This window comes from Mandrillus leucophaeus, unplaced genomic scaffold, assembly GCF_000951045.1.
Source record: "Mandrillus leucophaeus isolate KB7577 unplaced genomic scaffold, Mleu.le_1.0 Scaffold194, whole genome shotgun sequence".
Taxonomy (NCBI): Eukaryota; Metazoa; Chordata; class Mammalia; order Primates; family Cercopithecidae; genus Mandrillus; species Mandrillus leucophaeus.
This window is the reverse complement of record NW_012101965.1, coordinates 1,724,391-1,734,765: the sequence shown is the minus strand read 5'-3', so window position 1 is coordinate 1,734,765 and position 10,375 is coordinate 1,724,391. Positions and strand designations below refer to the sequence as shown.

The 10,375-nt window shown below is 42.6% G+C and overlaps 1 pseudogene; it reads right to left on the bottom strand.

The window, feature by feature from the left end:
- Window positions 1-8,220: 8,220 nt before the first annotated feature.
- LOC105538564 lies at window positions 8,221-10,021 on the bottom strand (annotated as a pseudogene).
- Window positions 10,022-10,375: the final 354 nt, after the last annotated feature.

The window sequence follows — 10,375 nt, the reverse complement described above, 5'->3', positions numbered from 1 at the left end:
CCCAGGAATTCCACTGGAATGTAAACAGTCTTCAGATCCCAGGCAGAAACCAGCGGATATCCTGAGCTGTCCAAAGTCCCATGTTGGATCCCAAAGATTTGATTTCTTTTCTTTTTTTTAATCTTAAAATGTATTTTTGCTCATTAGTTAGATTTCTTTTTCTAGCTCTAAATATTTAACACACCTGATATCAGTTAATATTAATCATCTGAAATGAAAGAATAAATCAACTGAATAATAATTCTGTAATGAAGGTGTCATGCAAACAATTCTCCATGTTTCTGAACTCTATAAACTGTTAGAAACACAAGCTCAACAAATGTCCACCTTTTCGTTGTCTCAGCTGGGCATGCAATCCCACCCAGTACTTTGGGAGGCTGAGGCAGGTGGATCACCTGAGGTCGGGAGTTTGAGACCAGCCTGACCAACATGGAGAAACCTGGTCTCTACTAAAAATACAAAATTAGCTGGGCGTGGTGGCACATGCCTGTAATCTCAGCTACTCGGGAGGCTGAGGCAGGAGAATCACTTGAACCTGTGAGGCAGAGGTTGCGGTGAGCTGAGATCGCGCCATTGTACTCCAGCCTGGGCAACAAGAGCGAAACTCTGTCAAAAAAAAAAAAAGGAGAATTAAAATTCTGAATTGTTGTTGTTGTTGTTGTTTAATGAAATACAAATCCCTCTCCTTCCTATACCAAAGTGCTCTGCCACCCTGCCATCCAGCACGGCCCTCAAGCAGAGGACTTGGTAGTCCACAGGAATCCTGGGACTAAAAACTTGATGTTATTCAACTTGTGTGTTGATGATGACTGTAGGGCTAATGTTTTTCTGCCTCTGTCTCTTAGATTCTCTGAACCATTTCATGGCTCAGGAACCACACCCCCCTTCCCCACTTCCTGAATGTATGGGATGGCCACGTATACTGAAGCTCAGTCTTATGGAAAGAGCACTTCAGAGGCAGGAGGATCTGGATTTGAATCCTGGCTTGATCCTGGGCTGAACAGGACCAGTTCTGCTTTCTGCCCTGGGGCAAGTTACCCAACATCGCTGAGCATCTGTTTCCTTCGCTATAAAATGAAGACAATGATACCATGTGGGACTGTTAAGAAGATAAAAGGAGAAAGCACTTGAAAAGCTTCTGAACATGACCTCTCACAAAGCAGTTCAATAACTGTTAGCTCCCTTCTCTGCTCTTTGCAGCTGCTGTTTCCTGGGGTTGCAAACGTTTCTAGTTGAGCTCATGTGAGACCATCTGAAACATTCCAAGAAGTAGTCCAGATGTAAAGACAGCTTTATCCTTGACCAGGTGCAGCCTTACTAGAATGGTCCATCTTGGTAGAGAATCATCTAGACCCTTAGACAACTATGACACCAGGAACTGGATGAAACAAAGGTTCAGCTACAGGATGAGGATATATAGATAAATGTTGATGACATATTTGTTTCCTTTTTTGGTTTCCTTTTCCCTTGAAAATGCTTTCAGATCTCTGAGACATCCCATTGTCATCTTCCTCTTTTAAAACCCTTCATGTGCGCTTTTCTATGAAGGGCTGGTTGGCAGCTGCTGAGGCCCCAGGCTGGAAGGAACTCACCGGCTCATGGCTCACCAACCCCTAACTACAGCTGGGCGGGCAAAGAGGGAGGCTGCAATTTCATTCATTTCTGTATACTGATGTTTTGAAATCTTCAGAAGCCCCTGTTAAAACGGAAATGTGGAATCTGAGTAGTGTGGTCAAACTGGTATACCAGGACATTTTGGTGGCGACTCAAGTCTGACGAAGCTTTTCTAGTAATTTATGCCTTCCATTTCCTAGGAACAAGAGTGAGTGAGGGCTAAGGACACAAAACAGCAGCAGTTTCAGCCCCACTCCTATAATATTCTAAAAGCCTGCCCTTAGATCTTGGTATTCTTCTCTCAGGCAGAGGGCTTAATAATATTAGAGAAGTAATATCCTGATATTTTTGCATTTTAAGGTAAGTCACAGCCAGAAAGAACAATAGGAGGCCCAGAAGCCCACCTCCAACCACTCCAACCAGATACACCAAGGACTCTGGCTCAGATCAGATACAGCCACCTTGGTGATCCAGAGAGGCCTCCTATTGGGTGCGGTGGCTCAAGTCTGTAATCCCACTACTTTGAGAAGCCGAGGTGGGAGGATTGCTTAAAACTGGGAGTTCAAGACCAGCCTGGGCAACATAGCGAGACCTCATCTCTACAAAAGAAGAAAAGAGAGAGAGAGTGAGAGAGTCCTCCTATCAGGAATCATGCTCAAGTTCTGATTCAATTTCAATGAGAGATAACGGAGTAAACAGCAGGAAGGAGGGAGATTCCAGAAAACCCCAAGACTAGGTTGTTGGGCTGTCATTGTTCATGGGAATTACTCATCCGTGGGTCTCCATCTGGTTTCACCCACAGGCCTGTGCACCATGTCTTGCTCTCTAGGAACCAGAACATCTCTATGGTTCTTGGGATGCAAGTACTCTATGTCAGTGGCTCTCAGATTTTTGTTTATTTTTAAAAAGGGATGGTGGTGGTGAATTGCCTTAGGATTACTAAAATAAAAGCATTAAGAAACTCCCCAAAACTCCAACTACATCTGGAGTCATTCTTTCCTAATAGGGACAATATTTTATTACCAAAAATGGTAGAAGGGTTAGAAGGGCCTAAGACTCAGGATAAAGGATAGTTCATTGCATTTAACTAATTTACATTCAGAAAAAAATTTTCCAAATTGATCTTATTTTTCTCATTTTGCCGTGGGTTGATAAAACTTTATCACAAATTAGAACAGAGAATTAGGAGGTCTGAGTTTAAATCCAGGCCCTGATGCTATTTACATCCCCTGGGCAAAGCAATTATTCTCTCTGACTTTTATTTTGTTATTTCCTAAAGGAAAGAATTGTATTAGTTGATTTCTTAAGCAGCGCTCACTTTCTTTGAGCTCCTCTTTCTCTGATTGTAATGTGGAAAACTGGGCTCTGTTTCATACATAAGCACACACTTCATCTAATATTTAAAACAAATATTGTTTTCCTGATTTCTCCATTTGCAGCCCAGATAACAACTCTCCTCCTAGGATTAGTGAAGGCTTGTAATATCATACAAAACCCAGTAATTTTCCCACTAGTCGGGGAGTTTCCCAGAATTATCTGCCAAAGATTATTTTGGCACCTTTTTTACTTTTCTGTCATCAGTATTATCATCAACAAAAAATATTTCTTAAGTTAACAAGGAAAATAGTGAATACAGAGAATAAAGACATAATCATAGAATGGATAAAAGTTCAGACAGTCTGTTAGAGAGCAGTACTTTTCTCATATCTTAACCACATCAAGGACCTGGGGCAGGGATGATGGTGATTGAAGCAGCAGCTTTGAGGGTCACATACTGAAGTTGTTAGTGGACACAGAAGCCAGCACCCCCTTCTCATCAATCCAAAACCATCATAGAAAAAAAACAAGATTACCTAAGAAGTTGGACTAAGGGGAGGGCAGGAGAAGTGAGACTTTATGGGGCCAGAAGTCAAGGACATTTCACAAAATAGAGCCATATCTTAGACCAATGCTGCAACTGGCTCCCAGAGACATTTAGTCATGTCTGGAAACATGTTTGATTGTCACATCTGTGAAGGAGTGCTATTGACATCTAGAGAGTAGAAGCCAGAGGTGCTGCTAAACATCCCAGAGAACACAATCACCCTATATACACAGGGCAGCCCCCACAATGAAGAATTATCCAGCCCAAAATGTCAGTGGTGTTGAAGTTGAAAAATCCTGCATTGGAGTAAACTTGAGAGTGATCATGAGACTAAGAGCAAGAGAACATTTGACATCGGTGTGATAAACAAGGAAAGGGATATCTTCGAGGCAGAGAAGAGGAGAGTGAGGAGGTACATTCCTTACTAAAATCTGGACACCTCCCATCCTTTACTGAGTCTCTAGAATCAGTCCTAAGAAGTACAGAAGATCTAGCATCCAGGCAGGGCCTGTTGTCCTGAGAGCAGAGGAAGGGAGTGGGGATGAGAAGCAGAGGGAGCTACTGCCCTCCCTCATCAGTGCATTTACCATGGAAACTGCTGGTGTGAAGATGGCTGAGACCACGCTGAATGAGAAGGAATGAGAGCAAGTGACGTGAGGGCCAAGTCATCAGACCCAGAGCAAAACAAGGTGAGCAAAGTGGATCTGCTCCCTCAAGGGGTGCAAACCTAACGCCTGCACATTCTCCAGCTCAGAGCAGCTGCCCTGTTAGAACAGTGCCACACCACTGCCGGGGTTTAGCACACAAACATTCCTGACCTTAAGTGCTCTGAGTTACTAAATAATCCCAGGGTAATTAGGTAGTCCCAAGGGAATCCCACAGTTTAAAATTATGGGCTCCTGAAGGAACTGTTTGGTCCCTAAAGTCTTACTAAGATTCATTATTTCCTTAATCAATATTTCTTGAATACCTATCACTTGCCAGGCCTATCCAGCAGGTGAGAAAAAAATTGGAAGCAGAAACAGACACAGTCCTTTCATGTCTGGCACTTAGAGTCTTTCAGGAGTGAGCAAATCATCACACAAGTATTCTAGCTGAAATGCATGCTCTGAAGGCATACTTACTAGAAGGGATTATCATAGGGCGTCTGTTAGCCATGGGGGATCGGGGCAGCCTTTCTGTGAAAATGGGGCCAGGAAGGCCTTTTAACTAAGGGGAATTTACTGGCAATGACTGTGAATTTACATTCTTGATTGTGTATCCAAGTGAGGTTGTAGGTTCAGGTGCAGTGACCCTCTGACAAGACTGAGAGAAGTTGCTAAGTCCCCCCGAAACAACCCCATATTCTGTCTTTTCAATCTCAGTGGAGGCCAACTAAGTTTTCCAGTACTCAGGCCAACAGTCTTTGGTCATCCTTGACTCTGCTGTTTCTCACATCTTACAATGAATGAATCTCTACTTAAATTTTGCTGGTTCTATGTTAAGATTATATGCAGAATCTGGCCATTTCTCATCAACTCCACTATGCCCTCAGTGCAAGCCACCAGCACCCCTCCTCTGGCTGTCTTCAGCAGTCTCCTAACTGATCTCCTGGCTCCTGTCCTTTCTCCACAGTCTATTCTGAAAATAGCAGCTGGCATAATTCTTGCTCCCTACAGTCTATTCTGAAAATAGTAGCTAGCATAATTCTTTTAAAATGAATGTCAGATCACACAGCTTGTTTGTTCAAAATCTTCCAGTGATTCCCCATTGCACTCAAGAGTAAAAGCCAAAGTCCTCGCTGAAACCCATAAGGAAATTCACAATCCACCTTCCCTGAATTATGTTCTAGGCCCCACTTACCTCCTTGCCTCCAGCACACTGGACTCCTCTATTATTCCAGACACACTCCTTCTTCAGACCCATTGCATGGGCTGCTTGCTCCCCTCGCCTGGAGTGCTCCTCCTCCCCATGGCCACATGGCTCCCTCCTTCATGAAATGCAAGTCTCTACTCAGATGCCAACTTCTCCACGAAGTGCACGCTGACTATCTAAGTCAAAATTACAATCTACCCCTCTGTACACATTCCCCACTGCCACTCCCTGCAGTCTGTTTTTTCCATAACACTTATTACTATTTCCCATCCTCTCTATATAACAGACTTAATTCATTTATTCATTGTTTATCTCCCCCCATTAGAATTGTATGCTCTTAGGGGCAGAGATTTTAGCCTGCTTTGTTCACTGACATATTTGAGCATCCAGTAGAATGCTTGGCATATACATATACACAGCATAGATAGATAGATAGATAGATAGATAGATAAATAGATAGATAGATAGATAGACACATAGATAGATAGATGACAGATGGATAGATAATAGATAGACAGATGATAGATAGATATAAAAAAAACATGGCTATTCATTCCATTGCTACATAGATTTTGGTATTAATATTTTAAATAAATCTTACAATTGTACAATAGTGAACACAATTAGATTGCATTGCACCCGTTCATAAAAATAATCATTTTTTTCAGTATAAGCTTTTTTTTTCTTTTTTTTGAACCAAAATCTTGCTCTATTGTCCAGTCTGGAGTGCAGTAGTGTGATCACAGCTCACTGCAGCCTTGACCTCCTAGGCTATAGCCATCCTCCTGCTTCAACCTCCTGAGTAGCTGGGACTAAAAGTGTGCACCACCACACCCAGCCAAGTTTTTGATTTTTGTAGAGGGGAGGTTTTACTTTTTGCCCATGTCTCAAACTCCTAGGCTCAAGTGATTCTCCCACCTTGGCCTCCCAAAGTGTTGGGATTACAGGCTTGAACCACTTTGACCAGCCTAGACATTTTAAATATAGAATTTCATTAATTTGAATGAAGCATGTCTTCATTTTTATTCATTTTTATTTTTATTTTTTCACGGCAAAGATACCATAGTATTTTATTAACGTTACAAAAGTCAACCAATGATCTTTTCATTGAAATATCCACGCTGAGTGATGATTCCACATATGAGGCAAAGAGAGATGTCTTTGGAGAAGGCACTTAAGGTAGAACATTAGCAAATCTTATCGGTTGGCTAAAACAAAAATAAGCTCATTCAACCTGGCTGGAGGCCTCTTAGGGCTGTTCCTTCTCACTGTGGCCAAACTAAAAACCAGTGACATTAAGAAAGCACATTTGCCAAGTCTGGGGGTGCCCCAGTGGGATGCTGCTGCTCTCAAAAGCCCTGTGTTCCTAAACACATCCATCCTCACAAGATCAGCTTCCCCAAGTGCTGGTTCCAAAAACAAGCTCAGGGCTGGCAGAAATTGTTCAGGAAGCTTCTTGAAGGCCCTCCCTTTATTTCTCAGTCTGACTTTCAGCTTGTCCCAGCTACTGTAATCAGCTTCAGCTTCCCAAGGTCACTAGCAACTTCTACTTTTGCTAAAATCCTTGGTTTTCCATGGCATTGGTTGCGACCATCTGTTAGACTAGTGGCCCCCCAATTAACTGCACCTCCACTTCACACCCTTTTCTTGAATCTGAGCTGGGCTTGTGACTTGTTTAGTAAGTACAGGACATAATCCAGCTCTCTTCTGGTTAGAAAAAAAATCATCATCATCATCATCATTAATAGAGGGCAGTAGAAGGGATGCTGTGACAATTCTGGACTTAAGTCTTCAGAAGGCCTGGCCACTTCTGCTTTAGAGCTCTTGGCATGTGAGAGGTCTAGCTACCCTGCCAGCCAGGCCACTGAAAGAGACTACACAGAGAAGGAGACACTCAGGACTTCAAGCAGGGAGAGAAGCTCAGCCATCCCAGTCTCTCTGCCGACCTGCTGACCACTTAAGTGGCCACCTGCAGGCTGGCAGAAGAACAGCCCAGCTGAGCCCAGCTCAGGTCAAAGAACAGTTGGGGGTGGGGTTGTTTTAAGCCACTAAAGTTTTGGGGTAAGCTTGTCAGGAACATTTGACAACCCAAATCACTGGTCATTCATAGATGACTTTTTCCTAAGTACAAGACAATTACTCAAATACAAAGAAAATATGGCAAGTGTTTTCCTACCACAACCTTCTCAGTCAACAGCTGAACTGTAATTTGTCATCGGCTGAAAAAATAAAAAAACCCATACCTTTTATCTTAATTCATAAATATCCATGATTTTTTTTTCTACAACTCTTTAATGCCAATGCAAAGGTACACCAGTCAGCTTCTGACAGTCTGAAGCACTGGCTTAATTCTCATTTAGCCAAAAATAGAAGCCATCAAAATGAATTATCCACGACTGGATACATGATGGTAAATGAGATTGTTCTCACTCTTCTAGGATGTTGTTACTTAATTTTCCCAAACCATTTCTTCTTATCATCTCCCACGATGAGAAAAAAAAAAATTAAACTGGTTAGGGTTATAAAAAGAAAAAAAAAGCCTGTAACTAGAATTTGAACTGCCATAATCTGCAAGATATAGCACACCATTTAACTACTTCCTCAATTTAAAGCAAAATTCTATAAAATGTAACGTTGTCTGCATTGTAGAGATGATTTCTTCTTTTCTGAGGAAATGAGTAATTGGGAAGCAGGTATTTGTTGAGTTAAAATACAGTGGTATTTAAATGGTTTCACATTTTGCTTATCAAAAGGTAGTCAACCAAAATGCAAGCCTTCCAAATTCAAATTCTGTCTTCATATAAACTTTCTTGTGTCTGTTCTTGATCTTTTTAGGGAGAGGGTGAAAGTCCACATCTATTTCTGTGCTGAAGTTTTGGCAGGTTTTCTCATGTGAAACTTTTCTGTTGCATCAGGCCCATGTTTTCATAGACTCCAACATTGTCTTCTCTCATTTCTGCACAGGGTGGCGCTGGAGTGCAAGGCGGGAGGGGGCTCTGAGCTCCACTTGTCTGTGGTCCACTAGAGAATACTTAATATTTGTATATTCGTGCCCTTTCCTCTTGCTTTTCTGCTCTTCTTCAATCCTGTGCTGTCGTGTTTCAATATAATGCTGCACTGCCATATAGATAAATGGGTATTGTGCTTCTGTCTGGACCATCCCTGGCCTCTGAGACTGTACCATGTGGATGGTTTTGGTAACGTCAATGTTGCTAGTCAACACCTTTCTCTCTGGTGATTTCAATAAGATTATTAATCACAGTGAACGTCCCTGTATGGCCAGTTCCAGCACTGCAGTGGACCACAACCGGCCCTGCATCCATGATGCTCTCCTGCTTATGGTGCACCTCCTCCAGGAAGTCCAGCATGCCCCCGGGGTCACTGAGCACTCCGTGGTCCGGCCAAGTCCAAAACCAGTATTGCCACACCATTCTCTCCATATTCCCCTGGAATAGAGCTTGTCCAACCTTCGAGAATTTAAGTTCTCTTAGCATATAGTCATGAGCGGCGCTTTCTTTGACGTTCCTAGCACGCATGACCCCATATTCTTGTAGAGTATACTCATCAGACCGGTATTTGACACATTTACTCTTTCTTCTCTCCATTTCTTTCATTGTCATGACAATCACTTGGGAGTTTGCTTGGAAATCCAGCAAAAGTCGTTCACCGTGTTTTGCAGGCAACCTTGTGTGGCAATGCAACTCTTTCTGGGCTTTGAATTTTTGCACTTGGTTTCAGATTCAGGCACGATGATATTTGCATTGATGTAACCTGAAATAGGCTCATTGGGATCACCATCACGTAGAACAACCCTGGCATGATCAAAGGGCAGGATGTTTTTATACCAATTTAATTTTTGTTTTCTTGCCTTTGACCCTCTTTTCGGCTGTAGAGAAGTTTGCACTCCTGTTGTTGTAGGGTCTCAAATTCTTCCCAAAAGCCTTGTTGGACTTTATCTGTGGTCTCAGCTAATGTGCTTAGTTCTCAAACTCTGCTTTCTGTTTCAGCAACATTTATACAAGTCATGTTAAGGGGCTGCTTGAGTCATAGGACTGTACCCAGTGTTTCCAGCACAGGATTCTTCTTGTAACGTTTCACAAGATCCGTCAAAGAATCAAACCGTTCTCCTCCACCAACGTCGTATTTCAGTTCCTGACAGCGAATCGTGACGTGGGTCACTTTAGACTTGCCGTCGTCGCTCTCCCTTTTGTCATCACCGGTGCGCACAGAGAGAACAAAATCTCCAGGGTGGCTCTGGCTGTCTCGTATAAGAAAGCTACCATGTTTTCCTTTTTCAGTTAATAATTTCTCTGCTTCTTTCCCAAACAGGTGTCCGGGAAACCATCTTTCAGAGGTAGGATCTGCATAGTTCAGAGGATATTTAAGCTCAATAATGTCTCCATTCTTCTCTTTTAATTGCCTGTGATGTTCCATGTAATACTGGACCAACTCAGCCAAAGTTGCAAACTTCTTCCCTCTGTACGGGTCCTAGCAATCACAGTGTTCTGAATCTTGATGTGGGTGACAGCTCCATTTCTTCTAACGGAACATGTGAAGCCTCCAGGGTTACTTTTACTAGGACTTGCCAAAATACTGCCATCAACTCCTCTTGTTAACAATAGGTTTTTCTGCCTCCACACCACTGGTATTTGGGTGAAACCATTGTCTCCAAGCCTCAGTTTCCTCCATTCTTTTCTTTCTATAAGATAAAGATAGTAGGCTGGGTGCAGTGGCGCATGCCCGTACTCCCAACACTTTCGGAGCCTGCAGCAGGAGGATCGCTTGAATTCAGGAGTTAGAGGCCAGCCTGGGCAAAAAAGCGAGACTTCATTTCTACAAAAAAATACAAAAAACTAACCAGGAGTGGAGGCTGCAGCGGGAGGATCACTTGAGCCCCCGAAGTCAAGGCTGCAATGAGTCATGATCACGCCACTGCACTCCAGCCTCCTTTATTTTTATTTTTAATGAACAGGGATCTTTTTAAAATGGAAGTGGTTGGTCTTTGATGTCTGACTTCCTTTACTAATAAATAAACCTAGAGAA